Source organism: Hyla sarda, chromosome 2, assembly GCF_029499605.1.
Source record: "Hyla sarda isolate aHylSar1 chromosome 2, aHylSar1.hap1, whole genome shotgun sequence".
Classification (NCBI taxonomy): Eukaryota; Metazoa; Chordata; class Amphibia; order Anura; family Hylidae; genus Hyla; species Hyla sarda.
Window position 1 is genome coordinate 339,675,445 of NC_079190.1, and position 14,608 is coordinate 339,690,052.

The 14,608-nt window shown below is 45.0% G+C and overlaps 1 protein-coding gene across 4 annotated transcripts in view; it reads left to right on the forward strand.

Annotated features, from left to right (window-relative positions):
• Nucleotides 1-14,608, forward strand: part of REN (renin) — an 84,807-nt gene that overhangs the window by 35,854 nt on the left and 34,345 nt on the right. The window contains exon 1 of one of the 4 annotated variants that reach the window (XM_056558131.1): nt 8,144-8,241. The exons of 2 other annotated variants lie outside the window; for them this stretch is intronic. The gene's annotated coding sequence lies outside the window, so the exon portion shown is untranslated. Of the gene's footprint in view, nt 1-8,143; nt 8,242-12,862; nt 12,914-14,608 lie in introns of those variants that run through there. One more of the 4 variants, XM_056558133.1, reaches the window with a different exon arrangement.

Sequence of the window (14,608 nt, forward strand, 5' to 3'; positions counted from 1 at the left end):
AAAATTGAAAAAAAAAACGCCGTTTTGTAACTTTTTGTTCCGTTTCTACGTAGTACATTTTTCGGTAAAAATGACACCTTATCTTTATTCTGTAGGTCCATACGATTAAAATGATACCCTACTTATATAGGTTTGATTTTGTCGGACTTCTGGAAAAAATCATAACTACATGCAGGAAAATTAATACGTTTAAAACTGTCATCTTCTGACCCCTATAACTTTTTTATTTTTCTGTGTATGGGGCGGTATGAGGGCTCATATTTTGTGCCGTGATCTGAAGTTTTTAACGGTACCATTTTTGCATTGATAGGACTTATTGATCGTTTTTAAATGATATAAAAAGTGACCAAAAATGCACTATTTTGGACTTTGGAATTTTTTTGCGCGCACACCATTGACCGAGCGGTTTAATTAACGATATATTTTTATAATTCGGACATTTCCGCACGCGGTGATACCATATATGTTTATTTTAATTTACATAGTGTTTTTTTTTTTAATGGGAAAAGGGGGGTGATTCAAACTTTTAATAGGGGAGGAGTTAAATGATCTTTATTCACTTTTTTTTTTCACTTTTTTTTTGCAGTGTTATAGCTCCCATAGGGACCTATAACACTGCACACACTGATCTTCATCATTGATCACTGGTTTCTCATAGGAAACCAGTGATCGACGATTCTGCCGCATGACTGCTCATGCCTGGATCTCAGGCACTGAGCAGTCATTCGGCGATCGGACAGCGAGGAGGCAGGTAGGGACCCTCCCGCTGTCCTGTAAGCTGTTCGGGATGCCGTGATTTCGCCGCGGCTATCCCAAACAGCCCACTGAGCTAGCCAGCAACTTTCGCTTTTAGCCGCGCGGCTTAGCTCTGATAAATATATGATAATTTATATGATAAATATGGTATTGATGTACTAAAGGGTTAAACAAGGTATTAGAGCATTAAGATGACTGTTATGGTTTGATACCCATCTGTATCATATAAATATAGGAAGATATGGTCATGAGTGGAGGCAGGGATCCTTGAGTATGCTATTACATGTATTTTGCTGTATGGAGTTAAAGCAGTATTTGAACTTTGTAAAAGTATATTATTATATATGCAATAAGATGCAATTCCTAAAAAGGATGCCTCATGCAGAGATTAATATATGTGAACTATGGGGATGATAACTGCATTTTGTTATATGGAGCTAAAACAGTGTTTGAGTTATGTTAATTGACATCCCCATATGGGCATAAAACAGCAATAAGATGTGATTTCTAAAAAGGATGCCTTGTGCAGAGATTAATATATTTGTGTGAACTATAGGAATGATAACTGAGATGCGCATGCGTGGTGAAAGGGAACTCCGTTGTGTGGTAGATTGGTGCGAATAGATTGTGGGGATATGAGTGGTGGTGCGCATGCGCATGAATGCGATATGAGGGTTGTGTTGTGTGACTGATGAGCTGTGATGAGTGTGTATGAGTGGAGACGCGCAGGCGCAGTGATCGCATATGAGAGATCTTTAGCCGTGGATATGGAATATACTCTGCGCATGCGCGAGTGATGTGTGTGTGTGGGACGCAGCCGTAAGAGAGTGACGGAGCGGATGTGGATCATGGAGCGGATGTAACCTTCTCTGTACCCGGAAGTACAAGCGGGTTAATGCCCGGAGACGGGATACAATGGACAAACAGGTAACTCCTTCACCACAATTAGGTTAATTATGTTTGGTATATATGGCAGAGACTAAATCAAGGAGGCACAACACCACTGAGGAAGTTGCTGATGGGCAACGGAACGCGTGGAGTCTCTAGGGGGGCACCTGCCGTACTACTCCTCCATCTATTGTCCTCCACTACCAGTCCCTTGTGCTATATATTAAGGATACTCAGGTTGTATATACATTATTAGTGTTGTGGGGACAGGACTGTATTGATTTAACATTCTTGTTGTATGATAGGTTGATAACCTGTTTATTTGTGGAGGCAGGTGCCCTGGGTGGGGTTCTCCACCTCTTTTTGTTAGGGGGTCCCCCCCCCCCCCTCGTTTGTGCAGTGGCCATTTGGGCCTTTTTTAATTGGTTTTAACTGTATTGTCTGCGTTTTGTAATATTTATATGTAATGAAGATATATTTTTTGGATTATAGTTACCGTGGGTGTGCATTATATTGCGTATTTCTTTCTCTTTTTCCTGTGTAGTTATTGTTGTTTGGTACGCTTAATAACACCCCTTTGTATATGATGCTGAGCCCGCCTGTCTTTTATATACATAGTGCTTCTCTCCCGCTGGCTATCTGCGCCGCTGCCCGTTCTCTCCCCCTGACTATCGGTGCCGATAGCCAGGGGGAGAGAAGGGGCAGCGGCACCCATTGCCGGCGCTGTTGCCTCCCCCATCCCCGGTTGTATAATTACCTGTTGCCGGGGTCGGGTCCGCGCTGCTTCAGGCCTCCGGTGTGCGTCCCATGTGTTGTTGCTATGCACTGCACTGCACTGCACAGCGCGGTGCAATGACGAGTGACGTCATTGCGTCTCGCAGCGCATGGCAACGACGCAGGGGACGCACACCGGAGGCCTGAAGCAGCGCGGACCCGACCCCGGCAACAGCTAATTATACAACCGGGGATGGGGGAGACAACGGGGCAGTGGCTCCGGCAATGGGTGCCGCTGCCCCTTCTCTCCCCCTGTCTGTCGGTGCCACTGCCCCATTGCCGGCGCCGCCTCTCTCCCCCTGGCTATCGGCACCGGCAATGGGGCAGCGGCACCGATAGTCAGGGGGAGAGAACGGGCAGCGGCACCGATAGCCAGGGGGAGAAGGGCCGGCAGCAGGGCTCTAGACCCCAGGACAGGCAGGGGCAGAGAAGCCGGCAGCGGTGGCGGTCTCTGCACCTGCAAAGCCGCTGCAGTTCATTGATTTAAAGCGCCCGCTTTAAATCATTGAACTGCAGCGGCTTATCGGCGTATAACACGCAGGTAGACTTTAGGCTAAAAATTTTAGCTTAAAAAGTGCGTGTTATATGCCGATAAATACGGTAATTTACAAATTTGTTTAACTTTCTGGAGCCAGTTGATATAAAAAAAAAGTTTTTTCCTGGAATACCCCTTTAATGAGTAATTTCAACTAATTTTTGTAATGTGTGTTTTCTATGCCACTTTTTTTTATGGAGGTGATTTGCGCCTTTTTAACCTGTTGGGGACGAAGGGCGTATGCATACGCCCTTGCGTCCTGGTACTTAAGGACGAAGGGCGTATCCATACGCCCGTGGGAATTTCGGCCCCCGCCGCGCGCCGGGCGGGGACCGGGCCGGGGTGACTGCTGATATCTATCAGCAGGCACCCCGTGCAAATGCCCAGGGGGGTCATTAGACCCCCCCCATGTCGGCGATCGGCGCAAATCGCAAGTGAATTCACACTTGCGATTTGCGCCGATTCCAGGTCATTACGGGTCTATGGTGACTTGGTGACCCGGAATAGAAGGGGGATCGCGGGTCACCCACGATCCCCCTAAAGCGATAGGAGTGAGGTGGCAGAGTTGCCACCCCTCCTATCTCTGCTATTGGTGGTCTAGACGCGACCACCAATAGCAGATCTGGGGCGGAGGGGTTTACTTTCGTTTTCCCCGTCCTGCCCTCCCACAATAGGCGGGGCAGAACAGGGAAAACGAAGAGGAGCGGCGCCGGAGTCCACTTACCCCTCCGGAGGCAGCGGAGCGACGGGGATCGGTGGCGGCGACGGAGATCTGCGGCGGCGTGCGGCAGAAGAGGACGGCTCCCGGATGCGACGGAAGCCGGTGAGTAGTTGCATAGCAACATCTAGAGGGCTACAGTCTGAGACCACTATAGTGGTCTCTAGACTGTAGCCCTCTAGATGTTGCAAAACTACAACTCCCAGCATGCCCAGACAGCTGTTTGCTGTGTGGGCATGCTGGAATTTGTAGTTTTGCAACAGCTGGAGGTCTGCAGTTTAGAGACCACTGCACAGTGATCTCTATACTGCCCTCTAGATCTTGCAAAACTACAACTCCTAGCATGCCCACACAGCTGCTTGCTGTCTGGGCATGCTGGGAGTTGTAGTTTTGCAACATCTGGAGGTCCACAGTTTGGAGATCACTGTTCAGTGGTCTCTAAATTGTAGCACTCCAGATGTTGCAAAACTACAAATTCCAGCATGCCCACACAGCAAACAGCTGTCTCGGCATGCTGGGAGTTGTAGTTGCGTACCTCCAGCTGTTGCATAACTACATCTCCCAGCATGCCCTTCTGTGATCAGACATGCTGGGAATTGTAGTTTTGCAACAGCTGGAGGCACACTGGTTGGAAAATACTGAGTTAGGTAACAGAACCTAACTGAAGGTTTTCCAACCAGTGTGCCTCCAGCTGTTGCATAACTACAACTCCCAGCATGTACTGACAGACCGTACATGCTGGGAGTTGTAGTTTTGCAACAGCTGGAGGCTCACTGGTTGGAAAATACTGAGTTAGGTAACAGAACCTAACTGAAGGTTTTCCAACCAGTGTGCCTCCAGCTGTTGCAAAACTACAACTCCCAGCATGTACTGACAGACCGTGCATGCTGGGAATTGTAGTTTTGAAACAGCTGGAGGTTTGCCCCCCCCCATGTGAACGTACAGGGTACATTCACACGGGCGGGTTTACAGCAAGTTTCCTGCTTCAAGTATGAGCTGCGGCAAATTTTTCGCCGCAGCGCAAATTCCTAGCGGGAAACTCACCGTAACCCGCCAGTGTGAATGTACCCTAAAAACACTACACTACACTAACACCTAATAAAGAGTAAAACACTACATATACACCCCCTTACACTGTCCCCCCCCCCCCCCCAATAAAAATGAAAAACGTATTGTACAGCAGTGTTTCCAAAACGGAGCCTCCAGCTGTTGAAAAACAACAACTCCCAGCATTTCCGGACAGCCACTGATTGTCCAGGCATGTTGGGAGTTTAGCAACAGCTGGAGGCACCCTGTTTGGGAATCACTGGCGTAGAATACCCCTATGTCCACCCCTATGCAATCCCTAATTTAGTCCTCAAATGCGCATGTGCTCTCTCACTTTGGAGCCCTGTTGTATTTCAAGGAAACAGTTTAGGGCCACATATGGGGTATTTCCGTACTCGGGAGAAATTGCACTACAAATTTTGGGGGGCTTTTTCTCCTTTTACCCCTTATGAAAAGGAAAAGTTGGGGTCTACACCAGCCTGTTAGTGTAAAAAAAAAAATTTTTACACTAACATGCTGGTGTTGCCCTTTACTTTTTATTTTCACAAGAGGTAAAAGGAAAAAAAGACCCCCAAAATTTGTAACGCAATTTCTCCTGAGTACATAAATACCCCATATGTGGGCGTAAAATGCTCTGCGGGCGCACAACAAGGTTCAGGAGTGAGAGCGCACTATGTACATTTGAGGCCGAAATTGGTGATTTGCACAGGGGTGGCTGATTTTACAGCGGTTCTGACATAAATGCAAAATAATAAATATCCACATGTGACCCCATTTTGGAAACTACACCCCTCACGGAATGTAATAAGGGGTACAGTGAGCATTTACGCCCCACAGGGGTCTGACAGATTTTTGGAACAGTGGTCTGTGAAAATGAAAAATTTAATTTTTTTGTTTGCACAGCCCACTGTTCCAAAGATCTGTCAAACGCCAGTGGGGTGTAAATGCTCACTGCACCCCTTATTACATTCCGTGAGGGGTGTAGTTTCCAAAATGCGGTCACATGTGGCGGGGTCCACTGTTCTGGCACCACGGGGGCGTTGTAAATGCACATGGCCCCCGACTTCCATTCCAAACAAATTATCTCTCTAAAAGCTCAATGGTGCTCCTTCTCTTCTGAGCATTGTAGTTCGCTCGCAGTGCACTTGACGTCCACATATAGGGTATTTCCATACTCAGAAGAAATGGGGTTACAAATTTTGGGGGGCATTTTCTCCTATTACCCTTTGTAAAAAAGTAAAATTTGGGGAAAAACCAGCATTTTAGTGGAAAAATATTTTTTTTTCATTTACACATCCGACTTTAACAAAAAGTTGTCAAACACCTGTGGGGTGTTAAGGCTCACCGTACCCCTTGTTACGTTCCTTGAGGGGTGTCGTTTCCATAATAGTGTGCGATGTGTTTTTTTTTGCTGTCCTGGCACCATAGGGGCTTCCTAAATGGGACATGCCCCCCAAAAACCATTTCAGAAAAACTCACTCTCCTAAATCCCATTGTTGCTCCTTCGCTTCTGAGCCCTCTAGTGCACCCGCCGAACACTTGACATACACATATGAGGTATTTTCTTACTCGAGAGAAATTGGGTTACAAATTTTGAGAGGATTTTTTTCCTTTTACCCCTTGTAAAAATTCAAAAACTGGGTCTACAAGAACATGCCAGTGTAAAAAATGAAGATTTTGAATTTTCTCCTTCACTTTGCTGCTATTCCTGTGAAACACCTAAAGGGTTAACACACTTACTGATTGTCATTTTGAATACTTTGAGGGGTGCAGTTTTTATAATGGGGTCATTTATCGGGTATTTCTAACCAGAAGACCCTTCAAATCCACTTCAAACCTGAACTGGTCCCTGAAAAATTCCGATTTTGAAAATTTTGCGAAAAATTGGAAAATTGCTGCTGAACTTTGAAGCCCTCTGGTGTCTTCCAAAAGTAAAAACTCATCAATTTTATGATGCAAACATAAAGTAGACATATTGTATATGTGAATCAATACATAATTTATTTGGAATATCCATATTCCTTATAAGCAGAGAGCTTCAAAGTTAGAAAAATGCTAAATTTTCTAATTTTTCATGAAATTTTTGCATTTTTCACCTAGAAAGGATGCAAGTATCGCCGAAAATTTACCACTAACATAAAGTAGAATATGTCACGAAAAAAAATCTCGGAATCAAATTTATAAGTAAAAGCATTCCAGAGTTATTAATGCTTAAAGTGACAGTGGTCAGATTTGCAAAAAATGCTCCCGTCCTTAGGGTCATAATGGGCTCCGTCCCCAAGGGGTTAAAGGGTTTGCGCCGAATTTTGCACCCTTTTTAAAAAGTCGCATTTTCATAAATTCCTGACAACTGCAAAAACCCCACTGAAAACACACATACTGACGCCAAGGAAAGGAATGTGTGTAAATGAAAAGACACAACAAAAGGGGCAAAAAACGCACTGCAACACATTTTTGCACCATATTTACCCCAGAAAACAAGGGTAAAGTGCTTCATAAATACCCCCAAATGTCCTTATGATACTTGTCATTAGAACATGAGAGTGAAGAATAATATGCATATGATGGCGGGCATAGTGCGGCATAAAGAACGGAGGCAGCGAAGTCTATCTTATATGAAGGATAGCCTTATGCCTTATACCCCATGCATGCTAAAACTTCTTCACTTTTATGCAGCTACCACTTCTACATTAAGGCTATTCCATGCATCAGCTACTCTCTCAGTAAAGTAATTCTTCCTCATATTATTGCATAAATCTTTATCCCTCTAATATAAAACTATGTCCTCTTGTGGTAGTTTTTCTTCTTTTAAATATCCTCTTTACCGTGTTGATTCCCTTTATGCAAATAAAAGTTTCTATCATATCCCCTCTGTCTCGCCTTTCTTTCAAGTTATACATGTTAAAAGAAGACTGTCAGTCTGATCACCCACCCTAATCCAAGAACACTGGGTTATAGAGTGGGTGACCAGGAACGCACAGAGGGATCACCTACTAAATGTTGTCCATTGGTTACAGAGATATGGGCTTGGGAAGATCTTTTACTCACTCCAGTGAAATGCACGCTGGAGGCGGGGCTCTGCCAGTTGGCCGCCTCTGCCTCCATCGGTCAGTTCATAATACCTCCCCTGCAATTTGCATATTCAATATCTTTGACTTCACATCCTAGTGACGTGGAGTCACAGGTCTTGTGAGCGCTGCGCTCTGTCAGTAGAGTGCATGTGCTGGAAGATTACATTCAGCTCTCACGTCCTGATGATGTGAGCGCTCTCCCCGCTGCGAGCGCTCTGCACATGACCTGCACACGAAAGAGCACAGCACTCACGAGACCTGTGACTCCACGTCACTACGACGTGAAGTCGAAGATAATGAATATGCAAATTGCGGGGGAGGTATTATGAGCTGACAGACGGAGGCAGTGGCGGCCAGCCAGCCGGCAGAGCCTCATCTCCAGTGCGCATTTCATTGGATTGAGCAACAGATCTTCTCAAGCCCATATCTCTGTAACCAGTGGACAAAATTTAGTAAGTGACCCCTCTGTGCACTCCTGGTCACCCACTCTATAAGCCAGTGTTCTAGGTTTAGGGTGGGTGATCAGACTGACAGTTTTCCTTTAAGGTCCTTTAACCTTTCCTGGTAAGTTTTATCCTGTAGTCCATATACTAGTTTAGAAGCTAATCTCTGAACTCTCTTCAAAGTATCTACTGTATATCCTTCTGGAGATATGGGCCCAGATTTATCAAAGAATGTCTATGGTAGAGCTATTTTCCTACGTTTATTTGGATGGTGGGTTTGACTAGCGGGCATCTTATTTATCAAGAAGGTGCAGCAGGATGATGAATTTTGCGCAGCTCTGCTGTGGTGGGAAAAGCTCTACCACATACACTTTTTCTAGAGCTTGTAGGGGAGGGAAGTAGACACTTTCCCGGGTCCTGAATTTGGCAGATTAGATGTTTTTACTTACTTTCACATTTTTACTTGCATTTTAGACGCTACAAAAAACAAATTTGATTGCGGTGTCTAAGAGATTAAAGCCGGGCATCACGGTGATCGGTGATTTCTGGCATTAGAGATGGGTCCTGGTGGCAGTTAGCCGCCAGGACCACCCAGCTATGACCCGCGCTCAGCTCCTGAGCATGTGTCATAGAAGGGGAGTGGTATGCTGTTGTCCACAAGGGGTTAAAGGTTGAATTGTGGAAGGTAGAAATTATTCTCACGCCTACTGGTAGGTGGTGTAGCTTTGCGCCTAAAAAAGTACCTTTGCACACAAAATAGCGACTTTTGACAAAAGTCGCAAAGGATAAATACGTGACCACTGCATGGTCAACTAGAAAAAGTTCTACAGGTAGGCAAAAAGTGTAAAACTGTCTATGTCAAAAGGCGCATATAAGTCTCAAAATATGCTGCTTGCGCCTGAACTGCACCTAAACATAGACAAAACAAAAAAAGCTCTAAAATCAATGATAAATCTCCTCCCATGATGGTCCCCAAGGTCTCACCAGTGCTCTGTACAGCAGCATGAGCACTTCCCTCTTTCTGTTGCGAATACCTCTCCCTATACACTTAAGCATTCTGGTAGCATTTGTAGCTGCTAAGCTAACAGAGGGAACACTTTTCCTGTATGAGGGCACTGAGGGGCACTTAAGTTCTGTATGAGACCTTAAAGGGGTAGTTCAGTTAAGTAAAATATAATTTATTTAATTCCTTCATGTAATAGAAACATAGAATATGAACCATTTGGCCCATCTAGTCTGCCCAATAATCTGAATACTATAAATAGTCTCTGGCCCTATCTTATATGAAGGATAGCCTTATGCCTACCTCTATCTTATATGAAGGATAGCCTTATGCTTATCCCTATCTTATATGAAGGATAGCCTTATGCCTATTCCGTGTATGCTTAAATTCCTTCACTGTATTTGCAGCGACCACTTCTGCAGGAAGGCTATTCCATGCATCCACTACTCTCTCAGTAAAGTAATACTTCCTGATATTACTTTTAAACCTTTGCCCCTCTAATTTAAAACTATGTCCTCTTGTGGTAGTTTTTCTTCTTTTAAATATGCTCTCCTCCTTTACCGTATGTAATGATAAATATAACTTCCAATGCAAGTAATTAAAAGTAATGCTCCATTGCAGAGCTATATGAAGCACAAAATTTGCGAAATGCAGGAAAATGAGCCATCCTGCGTCCACTCTGTCTCGGCTCTCTTCCACTAACTGCCTCTGGCCCCCACCATGTGACTTTTATGCTGTCTCTGAGTTCATGTAAGCCCCGCCCCCAGAAGCAACTGAACAGAAGAAAGATCTGATATCTCTGAGGAAGTGAGGGGGTTTACAGATGGACTTTGACTTTTTGGTAATGCTGGGAGTTGTAGTTTTGCAACAGATGGAGGCACCCATTTTGTGAATCATTGCTATATAGTACAGAAGATGGAAGCAGGATAGGAATGGCTGATTAGTAACATTCCGAGGGTTGGGACCAAGGGACTGGGGGAAGAAAATGGCAGTTAGGAGGAAGTGAGCACAGAGCGGCAGCAAAGGATGCTGGGACCTGTAGTTTAAAGACAGCATGTGGGAAAGGGAACAAGTAGGAGTGCAGTAAGGTGTGTTAGAGCCACGTACAGGAGATTTAATAGGTCACAGTAGAATAATAGATGCAAGGTTAATGTCCTAAGCTGATCTGAGGGTTTTTTTTTTTCTATTCCGTTCATTGAATAACCCCTTTAAGGAAAAAGGCACTAAGGGGACACTTAAGACACTTTCACTGTATGAGCAGTGGCGTTGCTACCCGGGTGCGGGGGGTGCGGCCCGCATCAGGTGACACCAACCTAATGGGGTGACACCAAGAGGCTCCGCAGCACCCACCCCCCATCTGTGCCCAACCGGCCTCCCGTCCATCAGCACCCCCCCCGCCTTCACCTGCGCTGTGTGTGCGGTGCGCCCGTCCGTCAGCAACCCCCCCCTTTCACCTGCACTGTGCGCCCGTCCGTCATCACCCCCCTCACCTTCATCAGCACTGTGCCCGGCCTCCGCTCCCACATCTGCGCCGGCCTGACGTCACACCGCATGGCCGTGCAGGAGGACGTCAGTTACGTCACTCGCAGGGCGCCCGGTGAGAAGGAGCGCTGCGCTGGATGGGTGAGTGTGTGTGTGTCTGTCTCTCTGTCTGTCTCTATCTATGTTTGTGTGTATGACTGTGTGTATGTGACTCTGTGTGTATGTGACTCAGTGTGTGTGTGTGTGTGTTTGTGCGTGTGTGTGTGTATCTCTCTGTGTTGTATGTGGGTTTTTTTTTTTGGTGTGTGTGTGGTGTGTGTGGGGTGGGGGTTGAACCAGCGATCTAATGTGGGGAGACTTTGACCCATTGTGGGGAACCTGCGGCCTAATGTGGGGAAACTACTACCAAATTTGCGGAGTCTATGCTACCTAATGTGGGGAATATGTGCTACCGAATGTGGGGAGTCTATGCTACCTTATGTGGGGAGTCTATGCTACCTTATGTGGGGAGTCTATGCTACCTAATGTGGGGAATCTGTGCTACCAAATGTGGGGAGTCTATGCTACCTTATGTGGGGAGTCTATGCTACCTTATGTGGGGAATCTGTGCTACCTAATGTGGGGGAATCTGTGCTACCTAATGTGGGGAATCTGTGCTACCCAATGTGGGGAAATTGGTACCTAATGTGGGGTAACTGGTACCTACCTAATGTGGGGGAACTGATACCAAATGTGGGGAATCTATGCTGCCTAATGTGGGGAAACTGCTACCTACCTAATGTGGGGGAACTGCTGCCTACCTAATGCTCCCCCCCCCCTGGCAGTAGCACCCTCATCCTCCACGAGCAACCCCCCCCCCCCAGCAGCACCTCCATCAGCAGATCCTGATGGTGGATGATAGCGATGCTCCTGCCAGGAGGATGATCCTGCCGATGGAGGATGGGGGTGATACTGCCAGGGGGGAGGGCCAGTAGCACCCTCATCATCCTCCAGCAACACCTCCCCAGTAGTAGCACCCCCATCATCCACTAGCAACACCACCAATTCCCCCCTCCCGTGGTAATAGCATCAGCTAACGGATGTTGAGGGGTGTTACTGCGGTTGTGGTATTATATTCAGAGGGTGCACTGTATGGCAACGTTATATTCAGAGGGCTCAGTTTGTGGTAGTATTATATTCAGAGGGCGCAGTGGGTGGTAGTATTATATTCAGAGGGCGCAGTTTGTGGTAGTATTATATTCAGAGGGCGCAGTTTGTGGTAGTATTATTAGAGATCGATTCGTCATGAACTTCTCGGCTCGGCAGTTGATGACTTATCCTGCGTAAATTAGTTCAGCCTTCAGGTGCTCCCGTGGGCTGGAAAAGGTGGATACAGTCCTAGGAAAGAGTCTCCTAGGAATGTATCCACCTTTTCCAGCCCACGGGAGCACCTGAAAGCTGAACTAATTTACGCAGGATAAGTCATCAACTGCCCAGCCGAGAAGTTTGTGACAAGTTGAATTTATATTATATTCAGAGGGCGCAGTGGGTGGTAGTATTATATTCAGAGGGTACAGTATGTGGTGGTATTATATTCAGGGGTACAGTATGTGGCAGATTTATTTTCTGGGGTACAGTATGTGGCAGATTTATATTCAGAGGGTACAGTATGTGGCAGATTTATATTCAGAGGGCGCAGTTTGTGGTAGTATTATATTCAGAGGGTGCAGTGGGTGGTAGTATTATATTCAGTGGATACAGTGTTTGGCGGTATTATATTCAGGGGTACAGTATGTGGCAGATTTATATTCAGGGGTACAGTATGTGGCAGATTTATATTCAGAGGGTACAATATGTGGCAGATTTATGTTCAGAGGGCACAGTGTGTGGTAGTATTATATTCAGAGGGCGCAGTGGGTGGTAGTATTATATTCAAAGGGTACAGTATGTGGCAGATTTATATTCAGAGTGTACAGTATGTGTTGGTATTATATTCAGAATGTACAGTGTGTGGTAGTATTATATTCAGTGGGTACGGTGTATGGAAGGTTTATAATCAAAGAGTATAGTGTATAGTAGTATTATATTTGGAGGATACAGTGTCTGTCAGGTTTATAATAATACTTGTTTTCATATAGAGGATGAGACTGCTCTGACATAGTGAGGAGACGTCTGGGCGTCACATTCTACAGACAGAAGTTTTAGCTGGACCAGGCGGTATGTACCATCTGAATTAGATAAGGGAAGACTATAGAGAAGACGTCACCTGTAGTCACTGATATCGTTGTACATTCTCCTCACTATGTCCTATCAGAGCTGTAGTCACTTGTCAGTTCTACAGTTATGGTGAGTGAAACTACAACTCCCAGCATAACCTCACCACTGCTCAAAGGGGTACTCTACTGGAAAACATTTTTTTTAATCAACTGGTGCTACAAAGTTAAACAGATTTGTAAATTACTTCTATTTAAACATCTTAATCCTTCCAGTACTTATTAGCTGCTGTATAAGCGATTCACAGGAAGTTATTTTCTTTTTTAATTTCTTTTCTGTCTGACCACAGTGCTCTGTGCTGACACCTTTGTCCATGTCAAGAACTGACCATAGTAGGAGCAAATCCCCATAGCAAACCTATCCTGCTCTGGACAGTTCCTGACATGGACAGAGGTGTCAGCAGAGAGCACTGTGGTCAGACTGGAAAGAACTACACAACTTCCTGTGGAGCATACACCAGCTTATAAGTACTGTAAGTATTAAGATTTTAAATAGAAGTAATTTAAAAATCTGTTTAACTTTCTGGCACCAGTATATATAAAAGTAAATGTTTTCCAGTGGAGTACCCCTTTAAGTAATGCTGGGAGCTGTATATTTAAATGGGGAAAACTTCTTTAACACTTTCCCATTCTGTGGCAACTGGTATATCTGATTATTATACTGGAATTTCTCACAATGCGCTACAACAGTGATGTCTGTCACAACAGGGGGAAGGGGGGAGGTATGGGGTGACACCATTTTCTACCGCATCGGGTGACACCAACCCTAGCAACGCCACTGTGTATGAGAGTACTGCTGGGGCATTATTCCTGTGTTAATGCCACTGTTGGAGCACTATTATTGTGTGGGGCACTGTTTGACACTATTTTATTTGTGGTAAGTATAGTTATGAGGACACTGAGGGGTGCATCCAGCATAGGGTGGTACTTTCAAAAAGGATGGGGAGTTTGTGTTGAGTATTAACACCTTTGTTTTTTTGGTGGTCATGGTGGTCTGGGCCAGATAGAGAAGAGAAAAGAGAAAGAGAACAAGTCAATCACATGTGAGGTATGGTGGAAGTATTTGTGTATAGTTTGTTTTATTCAGTAAAATGATGGTGGTAATACCTAGTCACTGTTTTGTATGGAGATAATATTTTTTAACCCACCCTTGAGAAAATCTGATGCCATGGTTATCAGACTGTTGGAGGTCTGCCTTTGCCCCCAATCCACCCCTACCCACCCAAGTCAGCTGACAATGGAAGTGCACTAAAGGGCACAGATTCCTCAAATGTACAAAACAATAAAACTGATCAACATCAATAGAATATTAATGACGTTTTTAATGATGGGCACAAACTATTACCTTAGAAAACCCCTTTCATTTTAGTGATGGACTTTACTGTCTGCATAGAGGGTGATATATGCAATGTATTGCTGAATAAGGATATGCTCCCGATATATGGTCAATATATGGCTCTACAACAGAAATAACTACCTGATTTATATTTTTAACAAATAAACATTCTATTACATCAAACGGATGACATTTGTAATTTCGGTTATGTTTGCTTGCGTACTGTATTGATAATGGCAGTAATAAATCTAGTTCCTCGGGCTTCCCTCAACCCATGGCTGTTTGGTTACATCTTTACTACTG